The following is a 13,351-nucleotide window of genomic DNA, read 5'->3' on the forward strand; positions in this document are numbered from 1 at the left end:
CATACAACTTTTTAATCTGATTTTCTCATTGTCACGAGCATTTTTAAGTGCTCAGAGTCTTCACAAGCATGATCTTTAATAGCAACATAACAAGACAGTACTTTGTATAAAATAAACAGACTTGGCATGAAGGGAGGTAAAGTAGACATTTTTGCAAGAAAATACTGACCTATATGAAAAAATTCCTAAATCTGATGCCAGCTGCCAACCAACCTGCCAAGGATCACCTATTCCTGAATTCTTTATGGCCATGATCTTGCTGTCTGTCCTACTGTGGGATTTCAGATCTGTTGCTTCCAGGCAGGAGTCTGCAAAGCAGAGAATGCAAAGTTAGTGGGCCAGGTACGAGAGGTTTAGTGCATGCTGATGGTCTGGACATCTAGAGGGGTGGTCCTCAACTGAGGGCAGTTTCCTCCACCCACCTGCCCACCCAGCGGACATTTGGCAATGTTTGGCGACATTTTTGTTGCCACAACTGGGGACAGAGGAGAAACGTTGCTAGCATCTAGTAGGTAGCGGCCAGAGATGCTACTAAGCATCCTACAATGCACAGGACAGTTCCCACAACAAAGAATTATCCCAGCCAAATACGAGTAGTTATCAAGGTTGAGAAACTCTGATCTAGACTGCACTGCAATTTCTTTTAAAATGTTAATGAACTCCACATTTACATTATCTGCCCTTGTTTGATTTGGGAAGGATTCTGGGATTTTTGCTGAAGGTGATGGGAATGAATGGATTGAATGGGTTTGCAAGATACTTGAAATAAAGCATGGGGCAGGAGAATGCAGAGGCTAAGCGTAAAGACTGGAGTTTGGAAGAATCAAGTTGAAATCCTGGCTCACCAAGTAAGCCCTCTAGGGAGGGCCTGCAAATGGGGTGATAATACTTGCCTCCTGGTGCTGAAATGGGGAGGAAATTAATGTGTCTGAAGCACTTAGCACAGGGCCTCGCATGCAGTGAGTACACGAGAAATGGGGGGAGGGGCGGTGGTGAGGATTACTGTGATGAAGCTCAGGTTCATGGTGTTTACCACTTCTCCAGCATCGACATTGCAGCTGCATTTCGTACATTCTTATTTTAGGAAAAATAGATTTTAAACACATTTTTATGATCTCGTCTGTGGAGACCCAGGCAATGTATACAAGATACATGATCTACATGCATTTTACAGGAAGAACTGCTTAGGTGAGGGTTGTCCAATTGAAATCTCTAATATATTTCCCCTGGTGTTTTGGTTTTTTTCTTTCGAATAATTTACTAATTTTCTTGTTAATTTGGAAAATACTTGTTTTCTGACATTCTTTATTAAGCTCTTTTGATCTACTGAGAATTTAAGAGTGGGCCAAGCTGAGATAAAGTTATTGGGTAGCTAAACAAAATTATTGTCCACAGGCTTCCCTGGTGGCACAGTGGTTGAGAGTCCACCTGTCAATGCAAGGGACGCAGGTTTGTGCCCCGGTCCAGGAAGATCCCACGTGCCACGGAGCGGCTAGGCCCGTGAGCCATGGCCGCTGAGCCTGCACGTCCAGAGCCTGTGCTCCGCAACGGGAGAGGCCACAGCAGCGAGAGGCCCGTGTACCGCAAAAAAAAAAAAAAAAATTATTGTCCACAGAGGCAATTCAAGTCCCCCGTGCAGTGTAAGAATCTCTCTCATCTCCATCCTGAGCTAAGTGTCTGGTTATCAGAAAGCAGCCACAGGAGACCCCAGTGTGCACTGGGGATCTGTGACCACTCTATCATCTACAGCTTGTTTTTGTGTGTCTGAGAATATCGGAGGGGCATTAAACACTGTGAGGAGCATGAAAGGCATCCTGGGCTTCCTGGGGTGGCCACAGAGTGAGTCCCAGTACAGGCAGCAGTGAGGAGGAGAAGGAAGGAAGAGCGGGGAGGGCCTGCCGGGGACAGCCCAGGACAGGGGCCGGTGCTGGAGGCTGAAATGGGCCCAGTGAATAGGCAGGGGTGGAGCCTCAGGAGAAGAAAAAGGAGAAGGGATCCACAGTGTGAGAAATGCTCCAGATGAAGAACGGCCCCCCGGTTCTGATCAGCAGGGCGATTGTGGGGAAGCCACGTGTGGGCAGATGGTCCTGGGTGGGCCTGGATTGAGATGGCTTCTGATAAACAAATATGAGGCCTGAGAGAAAGAGGATCCGGAAAGAGCCATTAAGGTGGGGAATAAAACCAGAAAGAGTGTTTGATAGTAACCAAGAGGAATAGGAGTTTCATGAAGAGGGAGTGAAGAACAGATCCAGTCACATTAAGACAGAGCCTAGGGCTTCCCTGGTGGTGCAGTGGTTGAGAATCTGCCTGCTAATGCAGGGGACACGGGTTCGAGCCCTGGTCTGGGAGGATCCCACATGCCGCGGAGCAACTAGGCCCGTGAGCCACAACTACTGAGCCTGCGCGTCTGGAGCCTGTGCTCCGCAACAAGAGAGGCCGCGATAGTGAGAGGCCCGCGCACCGCGATGAAGAGTGGCCCCCGCTTGCCACAACTAGAGAAAGCCCTCGCACAGAAATGAAGACTCAACACAGCAAAAAATAAAAATAAAATAAATTAATAAACTCCCCCCCAACATCTTTAAAAAAAAAAAAAAAAGACAGAGCCTAACCGTGTCCTGGGGATGTTGGAAACGACGGTAATGTCCGTGGTAGGAGCCGTTCCTGCGCTGGTGTGGTTGGGAACCAGGTGGAGTGGGCTGAGGCCAGACGCAGGGAGTAGTCAGGAGAGCATGTCAACTGCTCTTTCAGACGTTTGGCTCTGAAAGGGGGTCAAGGCCACCTGCGGGGAGCTGGATGTGGGATCAAGTGGGTTACGTTTCCTGTGTTGTTGAGTGTGGTGATGCACTGGTGGAAAGAAGCCAGGACATGACCGGGAATAAAGGTTCAGAAAAGAGAGTGGAGAGAGATGGAACAGTTCTAGGTGCCCAGTTCTGGAGATGAGGAGGGAGGGAGTGAAGATGCTGCAGCCTGTTCATCACACAGAGGCTGACGGCCCAGTGACCTCTGCTTCCCCCAGGAAGTAGCGAGAGTGGTCATCTGCTAAGAGAGATGGGGCCGGGATAGGCTGCATTGTGGAGGGAAGTGGGGCAGGACCGACAGGGGTGACGAAGCAGTGGGGAGGCCCACACATGTGCAGCAGCACCAGTTGCCCCATTTGGGGGGGTCTCTCCAGCAGTGAGACTGCTGTGGATACCCCACTTGACTCGACGAGTCAGATGTCTCCTTCCCAGCATCACCAGGTCCCGGCCCTTCCTATCTACCTGCTGCCCTTCAGGAACCGGCACCAGACTGAGCAGGGTGTGTGTGTGTGTGTGTCTCTTATAAAAGCCCTGTCAACACTTCATTGCCTGAAATGAGTTCAGTCTCATGTGAAAGTTCTCATCATGTTGATTTAAACCCTGCTTCGCAGATAGCCTATGTCTTGGGGTCTCAGTAACTTCTACAAACTCTTCTATGTTCCAAAGTCAGACCAATCTAGGTTTGAATCCTGTTTCTGCCCTCACTAATTATATCCTTGAGCAGAGTTTTACCTAACTGTTCTCTACCTCAATTTTTTCAACTATACAATCAGAATAATAATACCGTCTTAGGGGGTTGTTGAAGGATTGAATGAGAAGGCGTGTAAAGCATTTGGCACAGTGTCTGGTATATGGTGTGAGCTGAATAAATGATCACCATAATAAAAAAATATTAGTGACAGTGCTTAATGTTAATCTTATCAATGTTAATAATAATTATAATTACGGTTCATCAAATGTATAAGGCAGCTATGTTTCCACTAAACTTTTTCTCCAGCTTAAAGATCCTCAGTTCTTTTAACATTTTCTCCTGGGGCAAGGTTCAAACAGCAGCTCTGTCGGGGGTAGTGAGTCCCGTGTCCCTGGAGGAATTCAAGCAGAACGTGAAGCGTCACTCCGTGGTGATGTTGTAGAGGGCCTTGAACTTCTGACCGAGGCTTAAGCTGAAAAACCCTAGGGGTCCATTCCACCCTATGTCCTTCCAACCTTCTGACTTAAAAAACAAGATCAGAAAGTGTACAATAAATGCTTCTCTGTGTCATAATCATTGTCATGTATGTTTGTCATTGCTATCGTATTTTAAAATTTATCACTTTTAATAGTTGTCATTGTTATCATTGTCAAGGCCAGGGTTTTAATAAAAATGCCCATCTTCTAAAGTCTAAAATTATTGGAGAGGGTCTGATTAATTCAGAAAACATCAACAGCATCGTGCTAGATTCCTAAGGCTGTGAAAATGTGTAAAGTGTTACCTTTCTCGATAAAAATAATAGCAACACTTACATGGTGCTTATTCTTTAAGTTCTGCCCATTTCACATGCATTCATTACCTTGATCCTCATAAAATGTTATGAGGAAGGTATTGCTGTTATCCTCATTTGACAGAGGGGAAACTGACACTCAAGAGGTTAAGTGACATGCCCAAGGCCACAGGCTGGTGAGGGTGGGAGCTGCACTAGAGCCAGGGTGAACTGGTTTCAGATCCTTTCTTGACCACTAAGCCATACAGCCTCTCTGCTGAGGACGGAAACCACAAACATTTCACCTTGAGTTTTTGCACCATTTCCCAGAAGAACTCCAGCCCCTTAAACTCATTTCTTAGTTGAAAAGGAGTCTTTGAAATCACTTTGGCCCCCATTTTACAGATGAGGACCCTGAGACCCCAGCAAATCTGGGGACTTCGCCTGAGTCCAGGTCTTTATTCCCAGCACAGGAGCTTTTCTGCCCAACATGCTTTTTGTCTCCGTCACTTCTCTTCAAGGGGGTGAGGCCCGGGCCCCGAGTGGTACTCAGGGCCCTTCTCTGGCCTTGATGGATGCTGGCAGAGAAGATCAAGGGCACAGTTGCCTCGTCACAGAGACTGGCGTTTCCGGGCCACAGTCAACAGGCCTTGCCTGCGCCTTTAAAGAGGAATCGACCCAGTCAGTCCCTGTTAGTCCAATAGAAGCCCCACTAACTGGACACCTTAACTCAAAAACTAGGCCTTTCCAGGTCAGACCCACGGGGTTTCCTCCTGGTCTGCCCCACCTCCATCTGTTTGTGCCGAGATCAAATAAATAACTTCACCACCAGGGAGGTGTTAGGAGCCAATTGGGAATTCTTTATCTGAGATAGGACTTGATTGGGAACAACTCGGGATGACTAATTATGGCTTTGAGGGGAATTCGCTTAGTGGCTGCCGCATTGCGTGAAGGATTCTTCCCACGTAAACTGGGCCATCTCACAGCTCTGAGGCTGATCGTTTAATTAGCTCCATAGATAGTCAGATGTTATGGAAGCCAGTGCAGCACGTCAAATAGACAGTTTTACAATGGTCGTGCAGGGAGGCTTCACAGTCCGTGTTCATGGGTAGCTGACGTCTTGTGCTGTTGAGACGCTGGCTTCCCAGGGCTGCCACCAGAAAATCCTCTTAGAATCTCACCAGGTACCTGTTTTCCCTTTGATTGAAATTTGGAAAACTCTTTGTTAAGCTCTCAAGATTTTAAAAATTAAAATTTTATTCATTTGATACTTTTTCTGGAATTTTAAAAACAGACACAAATGTAGAAAGAAGGGTATGAACCCCATTGACTCAACATTCAGCTTGAACAATTGTCCCACTGTCTTTTCATTGAGCCTTCCCCAATCAGTTTTATTTATTTGTTTGTTCATTTTTGCTGGAATATTTGAAAGTGAATTCTAGACGACATATCATTTCACTTGTAAATACTTCAGGATTTATGTCTAAGCAGTAAGTACTTTAATAAAAACATTATTTGATGCTGTTATCACACCTATCATTACCAAGAACTCCTTAATATCATTTAATATCCTGCTGATAAGATATAACAACATATTTGGATTCAATTGTTGTCTAATTGGTTCAATTTTCCCCAACTGTCTTTAAAAATGCCTTTTTACAGTTGGTTTATTTGAAGAGAATCCAAACAAGTTCCACACTCTGCATTTTTTAAATCTCTATAAATCTCTAACAATTCCCCTCCCAACCCCACTCCCTTTTTCATGCCATTTATTTGTTCAAAACCCGAGCCATTTGTCCTATAGAGTTTCCCTTGCTCTGAGTTTGGATGATTGCATCTTTTTTTTTTAAAAAAAATATTTATTTATTTATTTATTTATTTACTTGGCTGTGCCGGGTCTTAGTTGCGGCAGGCTCTTAGTTGTGGCATGTGGGATCTAGTTCCCTGACCAGGGATCGAACCCAGGCCCCCTGCAATGGTAGTGAGGAGTCTTAACCACTGGACCACCAGGGAAATCCCTGGATGATTGCATCTTTATGCTGTCATCTAACATCTTCTGTTTCCTTATGAAATGAAATCTAGAGACGTGATTGGAGTCAGGTTCAATTTTTTATTTTCATTTTTTTGCAAGAATTCTTCATAGGTAGTTCTGGGCTCTCCCTATTGTGTCACCCCTGGAGGCACCTAGGGACTGGTAGACTCAGTCTTAGTGAAATTCACATTGATCAGGGGCTTCTGGTGATATTGGCCTGATCCATCCATTATAAAGTTTCCATCATCGCCTAAGTCTGTTCTTGTATTAGGTGTGGCTCAGTCAACCAGACTTACTAACCTTTAAAGAATAAACTCAGTTTCCGTTAGTTGTGATTTTCCAACTGTAGCACCAGATTTCTTTTCTTTATAATTCTGTGTATCATTCTGAATGCTCTGTGATCCTGTCCAGAACAGTTTTCCCTCAGGAGAGCAGCTCTGACCTCCCGAGTTCTCTGGCCCTGGTGAGCTGGGATCGCCATGTGGGGAGTCTCACTCTACATCGAAAGAAACTCCAGGGCCCCACCACGAACCCTAAAGTAATTCAACTAGAAAATCAGCAGTTTGATTGTTTGATTTCCTTTTCCCTTCCCTTCTTCCCCCTCTTGGTGGTTTTAGATAGATGAGGCAAAGTATTCTCACGGAAATCCGAATACTTCAGTTTCTCACGTCTTGACCCCATAGGTCGTGTTGACATTTGTTAAGCACGTCCAATGCCTGCTTCGTGCAAAACATGTTCTGTGATCTTGCTCGATCCCCATGACATCCTTGTGATGTCGGGTATTCTCTCTAGCCCCACTTTTCAGATGGAAAGCTGAGATTCGGAGAGATTCAGACAGAGCCCCTGCTCCTAGCCACCATGTCACAATGTCTCCTAAAGATATGCAGGGAGCTCTGTCAGGTTTTGTTCACCTGTTTTCCAAGAATATCCACTCTTGGTCATAGGTCCAATCTGGAGGTCAGCAGGGCCATGGAGCCAATGAGTCAGGCAGAGTGGCCAGTACTTAGCATGCTCTTAATAATGAAAATTTGTTGAATGAATTACTTAGTCGTTCTGATGGACATATATACACTACCAAACGTAAAATAGATAGCTAGTGGGAAGCAGCCGCATAGCACTGGGAGATCAGCTCGGTGCTTTGTGACCACCTAGAGGGGTGGGATAGGGAGGGTGGGAGGGAGGGAGACGCGAGGGGGAAGGGATATGGGAACATATGTGTATGTGTGACTGATTCACCTTGTTATGAAGCAGAAAGTAGCACACCATTGTAAAGCAATTATACTCCAATAAAGATGTAAAAAAAAAATGGAGATTAAAAAAAGACTTCTGCAGGGCCATTATAAGAGTCAATAAGATGGTAGTACAGTAGCTGGTGCAAAGTAGGTACTTGGTAAGTAAAAACTGTCATCATACGAATAATCAAAAAAACCAGATAATCCCAAATATCCTTATATTTAGCTTTGGGAGTGCCTTATCTGACTTAGGCAAAGTAGGCAAAGTTTTACTTTCCTAATTATATTTTGTCTAGGCTAGTGACACTGAAAGCCAAGTCAGTCCATGGAACACTAGTCCCTTGAGATGGTTAATCATGGTTCTGGCCAAAGAGCCTCATAAATAAATCATGGAGCCCCTTTTCCAAGTAATACTCTTTGAAGTCCAACAAAATTATTTTCTGTAGACCACCTTTGGGGAATGCTGGTGTAGGCAAGTTTTAAAGCTAGTTTGTATCACCTCATTTCTCCTCTGAGGAATGTGATATGCTCAGTCACAAACAGGGGAGGCCCTAGGAAATAGCCCTGATGAAAGTTTGCCATCCGCAACCTATAAAGTAGGTAAGAGAGACAGCCAAGTGTTTATAGCAAAGGATGAAAAAAGATGAGTATGTTTATAGCACATGGATCAAGGCTAGACCTCCTAATGTTCTAGGGCTGTCTGGTTTTAATTATTTCAATTTATCTATTTGGAATTCACTTCTTCTCTGTTGGGTGCCTGAGTTTCTGGCTTCCATCCATGAGATATGAGCTAAAAACATTCGAGAATAGCATAAAGGCAAACAATGATCTGCTCCTGAAGAAGGCTGCTTCGGCAGAGTTGCTGCTTTGCCACTTTTTTCCCTCTCTCTTAAGGATCTTCTTGCTGACATGATTCTTTGTTATGTAAAAAAACATCAACAAGGGCTTCCCTGGTGGCGCACTGGTTGAGAGTCCACCTGCCGATGTAGGGGACACGGGTTCGTGCCCCGGTCCGGGAAGATCCCAAATGCCACGGAGCGGTTGGGCCCGTGAGCCATGGCCACTGAGCTTGCGCATCCGGAGCCTGTGCTCCGCAGCGGGAGAGGCCACAGCAGTGAGAGGCCCGCGTACCGCAAAAAAAAAAAAAAGATTACTGATCACAGATCACCATAACAAATATAAGAAGAAGAAGAAGTTTGAAATATCATGAGAATTACCAAAATGTGACACAGAGACTTGAAATGAGCAAATACTGTTGAAAAAATGGTGCCAAGAGGCTTGCTCAACCCAGGGTTACCACAAACCTTCAATTTGTAAAAAATGCAATATCTGCAAAGCACATAAAGGGAAATACAATAATGCAAGGCGTTCCTATATAGCATAATGGTTGAAAGTTTGGCCTTGTGTGCCAGAATTGTCTGGACTTTAATCCTGGCTTTCCTAGCTGTGGAAACTTTGGACAAGATGCTTAACCTTTTGTGCCTAAGCTGCATCATTTATAAAATAAAGACGATAACATTTACTTCTTTGTGGGGTAATACCTACCTCATAGCATCAATGAGAGGATGAAATGAGTTAATATGTGCACTTCCAATAGTGCCTTACACAAAGAAAGTGCTAGTAACTGTTCACTCCTGCTGTTCACTCTTCTCTGATTGGGTCAGATGCTGAGAAATAATTCCCACTTAAAATGATGTAAGTGGAACAAAATGATGTGAATTGTATTCAAAACAAAAAATCAAACAAACAAATAAAAACTTGTATTTTAAGAAACCGTCTGAAGGTTATCTCCAGAATCTGTTCTTCTTAAGAAGGTCTAAAGTTATTAGGTGATGCCCTAAAGTGGTGGAGTAAAGGTTTCCTTGTCTGCTAAGCCACTTGCAGTGTGGGGAAAATAAATAAATAAAGCCTTCTTATTAAGTCTTTTAAGTGTCTCTTCCTAAAATATTTTCAGATGAGTTAATACTAAGTCTTTTAGGCAATAGAAAAAATTAGAGTCTTGGCCCTGTGGTGCCAGATTTGCCTTCACTGCAACTCCTTGGTCTGGATTGTGGAACTCACACATCTGCCTCGTAACAGTATATATAGGTGTTTAGATGAGCACATAGATTAATTTATAAAGTCAGGCCCATCCAGGTATAATATCTCACAAAGGGAAAGTGAAAAACTGAAGTTCCTCTTATAACTTAAATGAACAAGCAAAAACTTTTCTAATCAAAAGACAACGAGCTTTCATTTAAAACAGTAGCTCTTTGTAGTAATTGCCCATTTCTTCACAAGCCAAGAAAAAAGGTCGGGTATTCAATTGCCTGCTTGTGACATGATTCACAATTTTATCGGCTTTATTAAGTACTTGTCTTAAATTTTCATACATATTCTGGAAGGTAATGGTATCCTTGTATCAGTGAGGAGCTATAGCTTTGGTGCATCTGCTTGACTACGTAGACAGGTCTTCTGATACTACCAGCCAGAGCTCCAGCCCATTCCCCATCCATCCCAAATCCTCTCTTCTGGTCTATGCCATGAGGGTCAGTGAGTTGTCCATACCAGTTGGCCAAGGTTAGCAGCATAAAATATCTTCATAGACTTCTTTACTCAGCTCATAGGTTGTCATACTGACAACCCTAAAATAACACCAGCATTCAGAATCTCACTGGGTTCACCAATTTGCATTGACTCATTTCACTTCATTGTGCTAACAAAAATGGCTGCTTTATATCAGCTGCCATTTCTGTCATTTATGTTACTGGACAGAGGTACCCTGTCAATCACTATGCTTACTTTGCTCTGATCATTATTTGTTACTTTTTTTTTTTTTTGGCATCAGGACTGACAATTTGTCAATAAACTTAGCAGTTCCAGGTTTTGTAATTAAATACAATTATATACATTTGGTTTCCACAGATTTCACATTTTAATCCCGATACACTGTGTTCTGCTCCTAACGTTAGACTATTTTGATAGCTTTTATATAGTGTTCTGTGTACATTTCAAAATGATGCTTGATGTTGGATAAATTTATGCCAGAATTTAGGAGCATCTCTAAAATATGTGACATGTGATAGCATCGATTCATTTTCATTGCCAGTCCGGTGGCAGTCCATATTGCAAATTATTGCCTCTGTGTATGTGTTTGTGTTTTATTCTGTTTTGTCGTCATTTGCCTGGTTTGCATCTGATACCTTTGCAACACTAACAGGCAGTTCATGAGATTTATTCATGTGGTTATTACACTTGTCCAAAGACAAATACCTTTTAAAATCACAATCCCCAGGAAAGCTCCCATTTCCAAGACAATTTTCACCTCTTTGCAACCACTGATCCACAATGGGTTCAAATGAACTTTTTAAAAAATCAGATCAGAATCTCAACTCCAGCACACAATTATACATTCTTATACATGTATAAGAAGTGTCAACTTCTTATACATGTCAACTTCCAAAAGAGATGTTTTGATTTATTACTGAAAAGAACACATTACAATACATACAGGGATTCAGTGTTTGAGAATCCACTGTAACAAATGGCTCTACTTTTTTCCATAGCACTTATAACTTTCTAACATATTATTTTCTTGTTTATTATAGATTTTTTTTGTGGTCTGTCACTCATCTCTTCCCCCACAGGAATAAAAGCTCCATGAGGTAGGGATTTTTGTCTGTTTAGATTTACAGCTATATCCCCAGCCTGCAAAACACTGTCTGGCACATAGCAGGAGCTTAATCAGTACTTGTAGAATGAGGGCATGAATGAACCAGCAGTGCAAGCATAAGGTGGGTTCCTGAAGGAACCCTGTGACCAGCAGCACAGAGACAGCATCAAGGACCCAGACTCTTTTTACCTCTCAGCTCTGCCATCCTCAGTGAGAGCTTTCTCCTGGGTTGGTTCCTTTGGGGTCACAGAGACAGCTGGAATTATCTTGTTCACAGCTATGAGGAGAGAGAAAGCATTTGATTGGGTCAACTTGGGTCTGTGCCCTTAGTCAGGGCTGGGAGGGTGTTGACATATATATGGAGAATGGCTAAAACTCATCTGGACCCACTCTTTCTCTGACAGCCAAGTTGAAGGGTTAGAGTCAGCATCTCCTGAACATGTAGTGGGCCAGGCAGAGGCTGCTGAACACCTGAAGTGAAGAAGCCAGGGTGGAGAATGGGAGATAGATAGGAAACCAATGCTGTCTATTACAGCACTATTGATTTTTACAATATCTAATAGTTCAGAGGGTTAAAAGGAAATAGGAATTTTTGTCTTTTTCCTCCATCCCAAGGTAGCCAGAAGCAACCTTGCAATGGTGTTTTACTGAGCACCTATTAAGGGCAGGGTATCAGTGAGAGACAAAACCCAAGAACTGCCAAGCCTTGAGAACTTGGTGGCTGAGACCCAAGAAACGGGGAGGAAAGATGATGCTGATTTTTTTAAACCTGGTATTGGCGTAAAGAGGTGTCAGAATTGTTTCTAGACAGGGTGAGTCTAAGGTGGGAGCCAAGGGTAGGTATCCAATAAGCCAATCATTCACCATTCAATAAATAATTAGTAAAGACCTACTCTGTGCCAGGCAATGCTCTAGGCACTGGGATGCAGCGATGAGCAAATCTTGACCTTTTACTGGCGAGAGATAGATAATTAACAGAACATTAATAAAATATGAGTATAGCAGACAGTGATATGTGCTATGGAGAAAAATAAAGCAGGGAAGAGGTTGGATGTATTGACTGGGGAGGAGAGGGCTGCAAGTTTCAATAGCGTGACTAAGAAAGGCCTCCCTGAAGAGGTAACATGTGGACAAAATTTGGAGATGAGGGAGCAAGCCCACAGATACTGGGGAAGGGGCTCAGTTTAAAAAATGTTAAATGTCAGATACTTGCAGAACATCTAAGAGCTTATTCCTATAATGAAGTAGAAATTATAATACATATATAAAATAGACTTGGGACTTCCCTGGTGGCGCAGTGGTTAAGAATCCGCCTGCCAGTGCAGGAGACATGGGTTCAAGCTCTGGTCTGGGAAGATCCCACATGCCGCGGAGCAACTAAGCCCATGCGCCACAACTACTGAAGCCCACACGCCTAGAGCCCGTGCCCTACAACAAGAGAAGCCACCGCGATGAGAAGCCCACACACCATGACGAAGAGTAGCCCCTGCTCACCACAAGTAGAGAAAGCCCGCACACAGCAACAAAGACTCAACGCAGCCAAAAATAAATTTAATTCATTAATTAATTAAAAAAATAAAATAGACTCACATTCAATCCAGAGTAGGAAACAGTGGATTACCCTTCTAAAACCTGGATCCAACCAGAGGAGCTGACCCCTGAAGGGCGGGAGAAAGAAAAAAAAAAAAAACTAACAAGGATTGGAGAATTCTTGAACAAAATCTTCCCTCATTACTCCATTAAATTTGAGTTTTGAAATAAACTTCTGTAAGAGAGTGTTACTATGTTCTACAAATTTGGGGCCCTGAAAGTACTTTTCCTACCAGCCCAGTTTTGGTGGGGGAGAGGAGACGGTGAAGATATAAAATGAAAAATATTGGGACTTCCCCGGTGGTCCAGTGGTTAAGACTCCGCACTTCCAATGCAAGGGGCCCGGGCTCCATCCCTGGTCAGGGAACTAGATCTCACATACCACAACTAAAAGATCCTGCATGCCCCAACAAAGATCCGCATGCCGTAACTAAGACCTGGTGCCGTCAAATAAATAAATAAATGTTAAAAAAAAAAAAAAAAAGGAGTGAAAAAATTTTTGGAAAGCACTGCCACCCAAGATACTGCTTCATTAGTATCAGTCTTGTTTTACTGTTTTCAAACTTTATAGGGACTTGATCTTTGAT

General features: G+C 43.4%; 1 non-coding gene across 1 annotated transcript; it reads right to left on the reverse strand.

Moving 5' to 3' along the window:
* Nucleotides 1–6,198: 6,198 nt before the first annotated feature.
* Nucleotides 6,199–6,271, reverse strand: TRNAG-ACC (transfer RNA glycine (anticodon ACC)). The gene has a single exon. It is a non-coding gene; the product is annotated as a tRNA-Gly (tRNA).
* Nucleotides 6,272–13,351: the final 7,080 nt, after the last annotated feature.

This window comes from Orcinus orca, chromosome 17 (assembly GCF_937001465.1).
Source record: "Orcinus orca chromosome 17, mOrcOrc1.1, whole genome shotgun sequence".
In the NCBI taxonomy this organism is placed as follows: Eukaryota; Metazoa; Chordata; class Mammalia; order Artiodactyla; family Delphinidae; genus Orcinus; species Orcinus orca.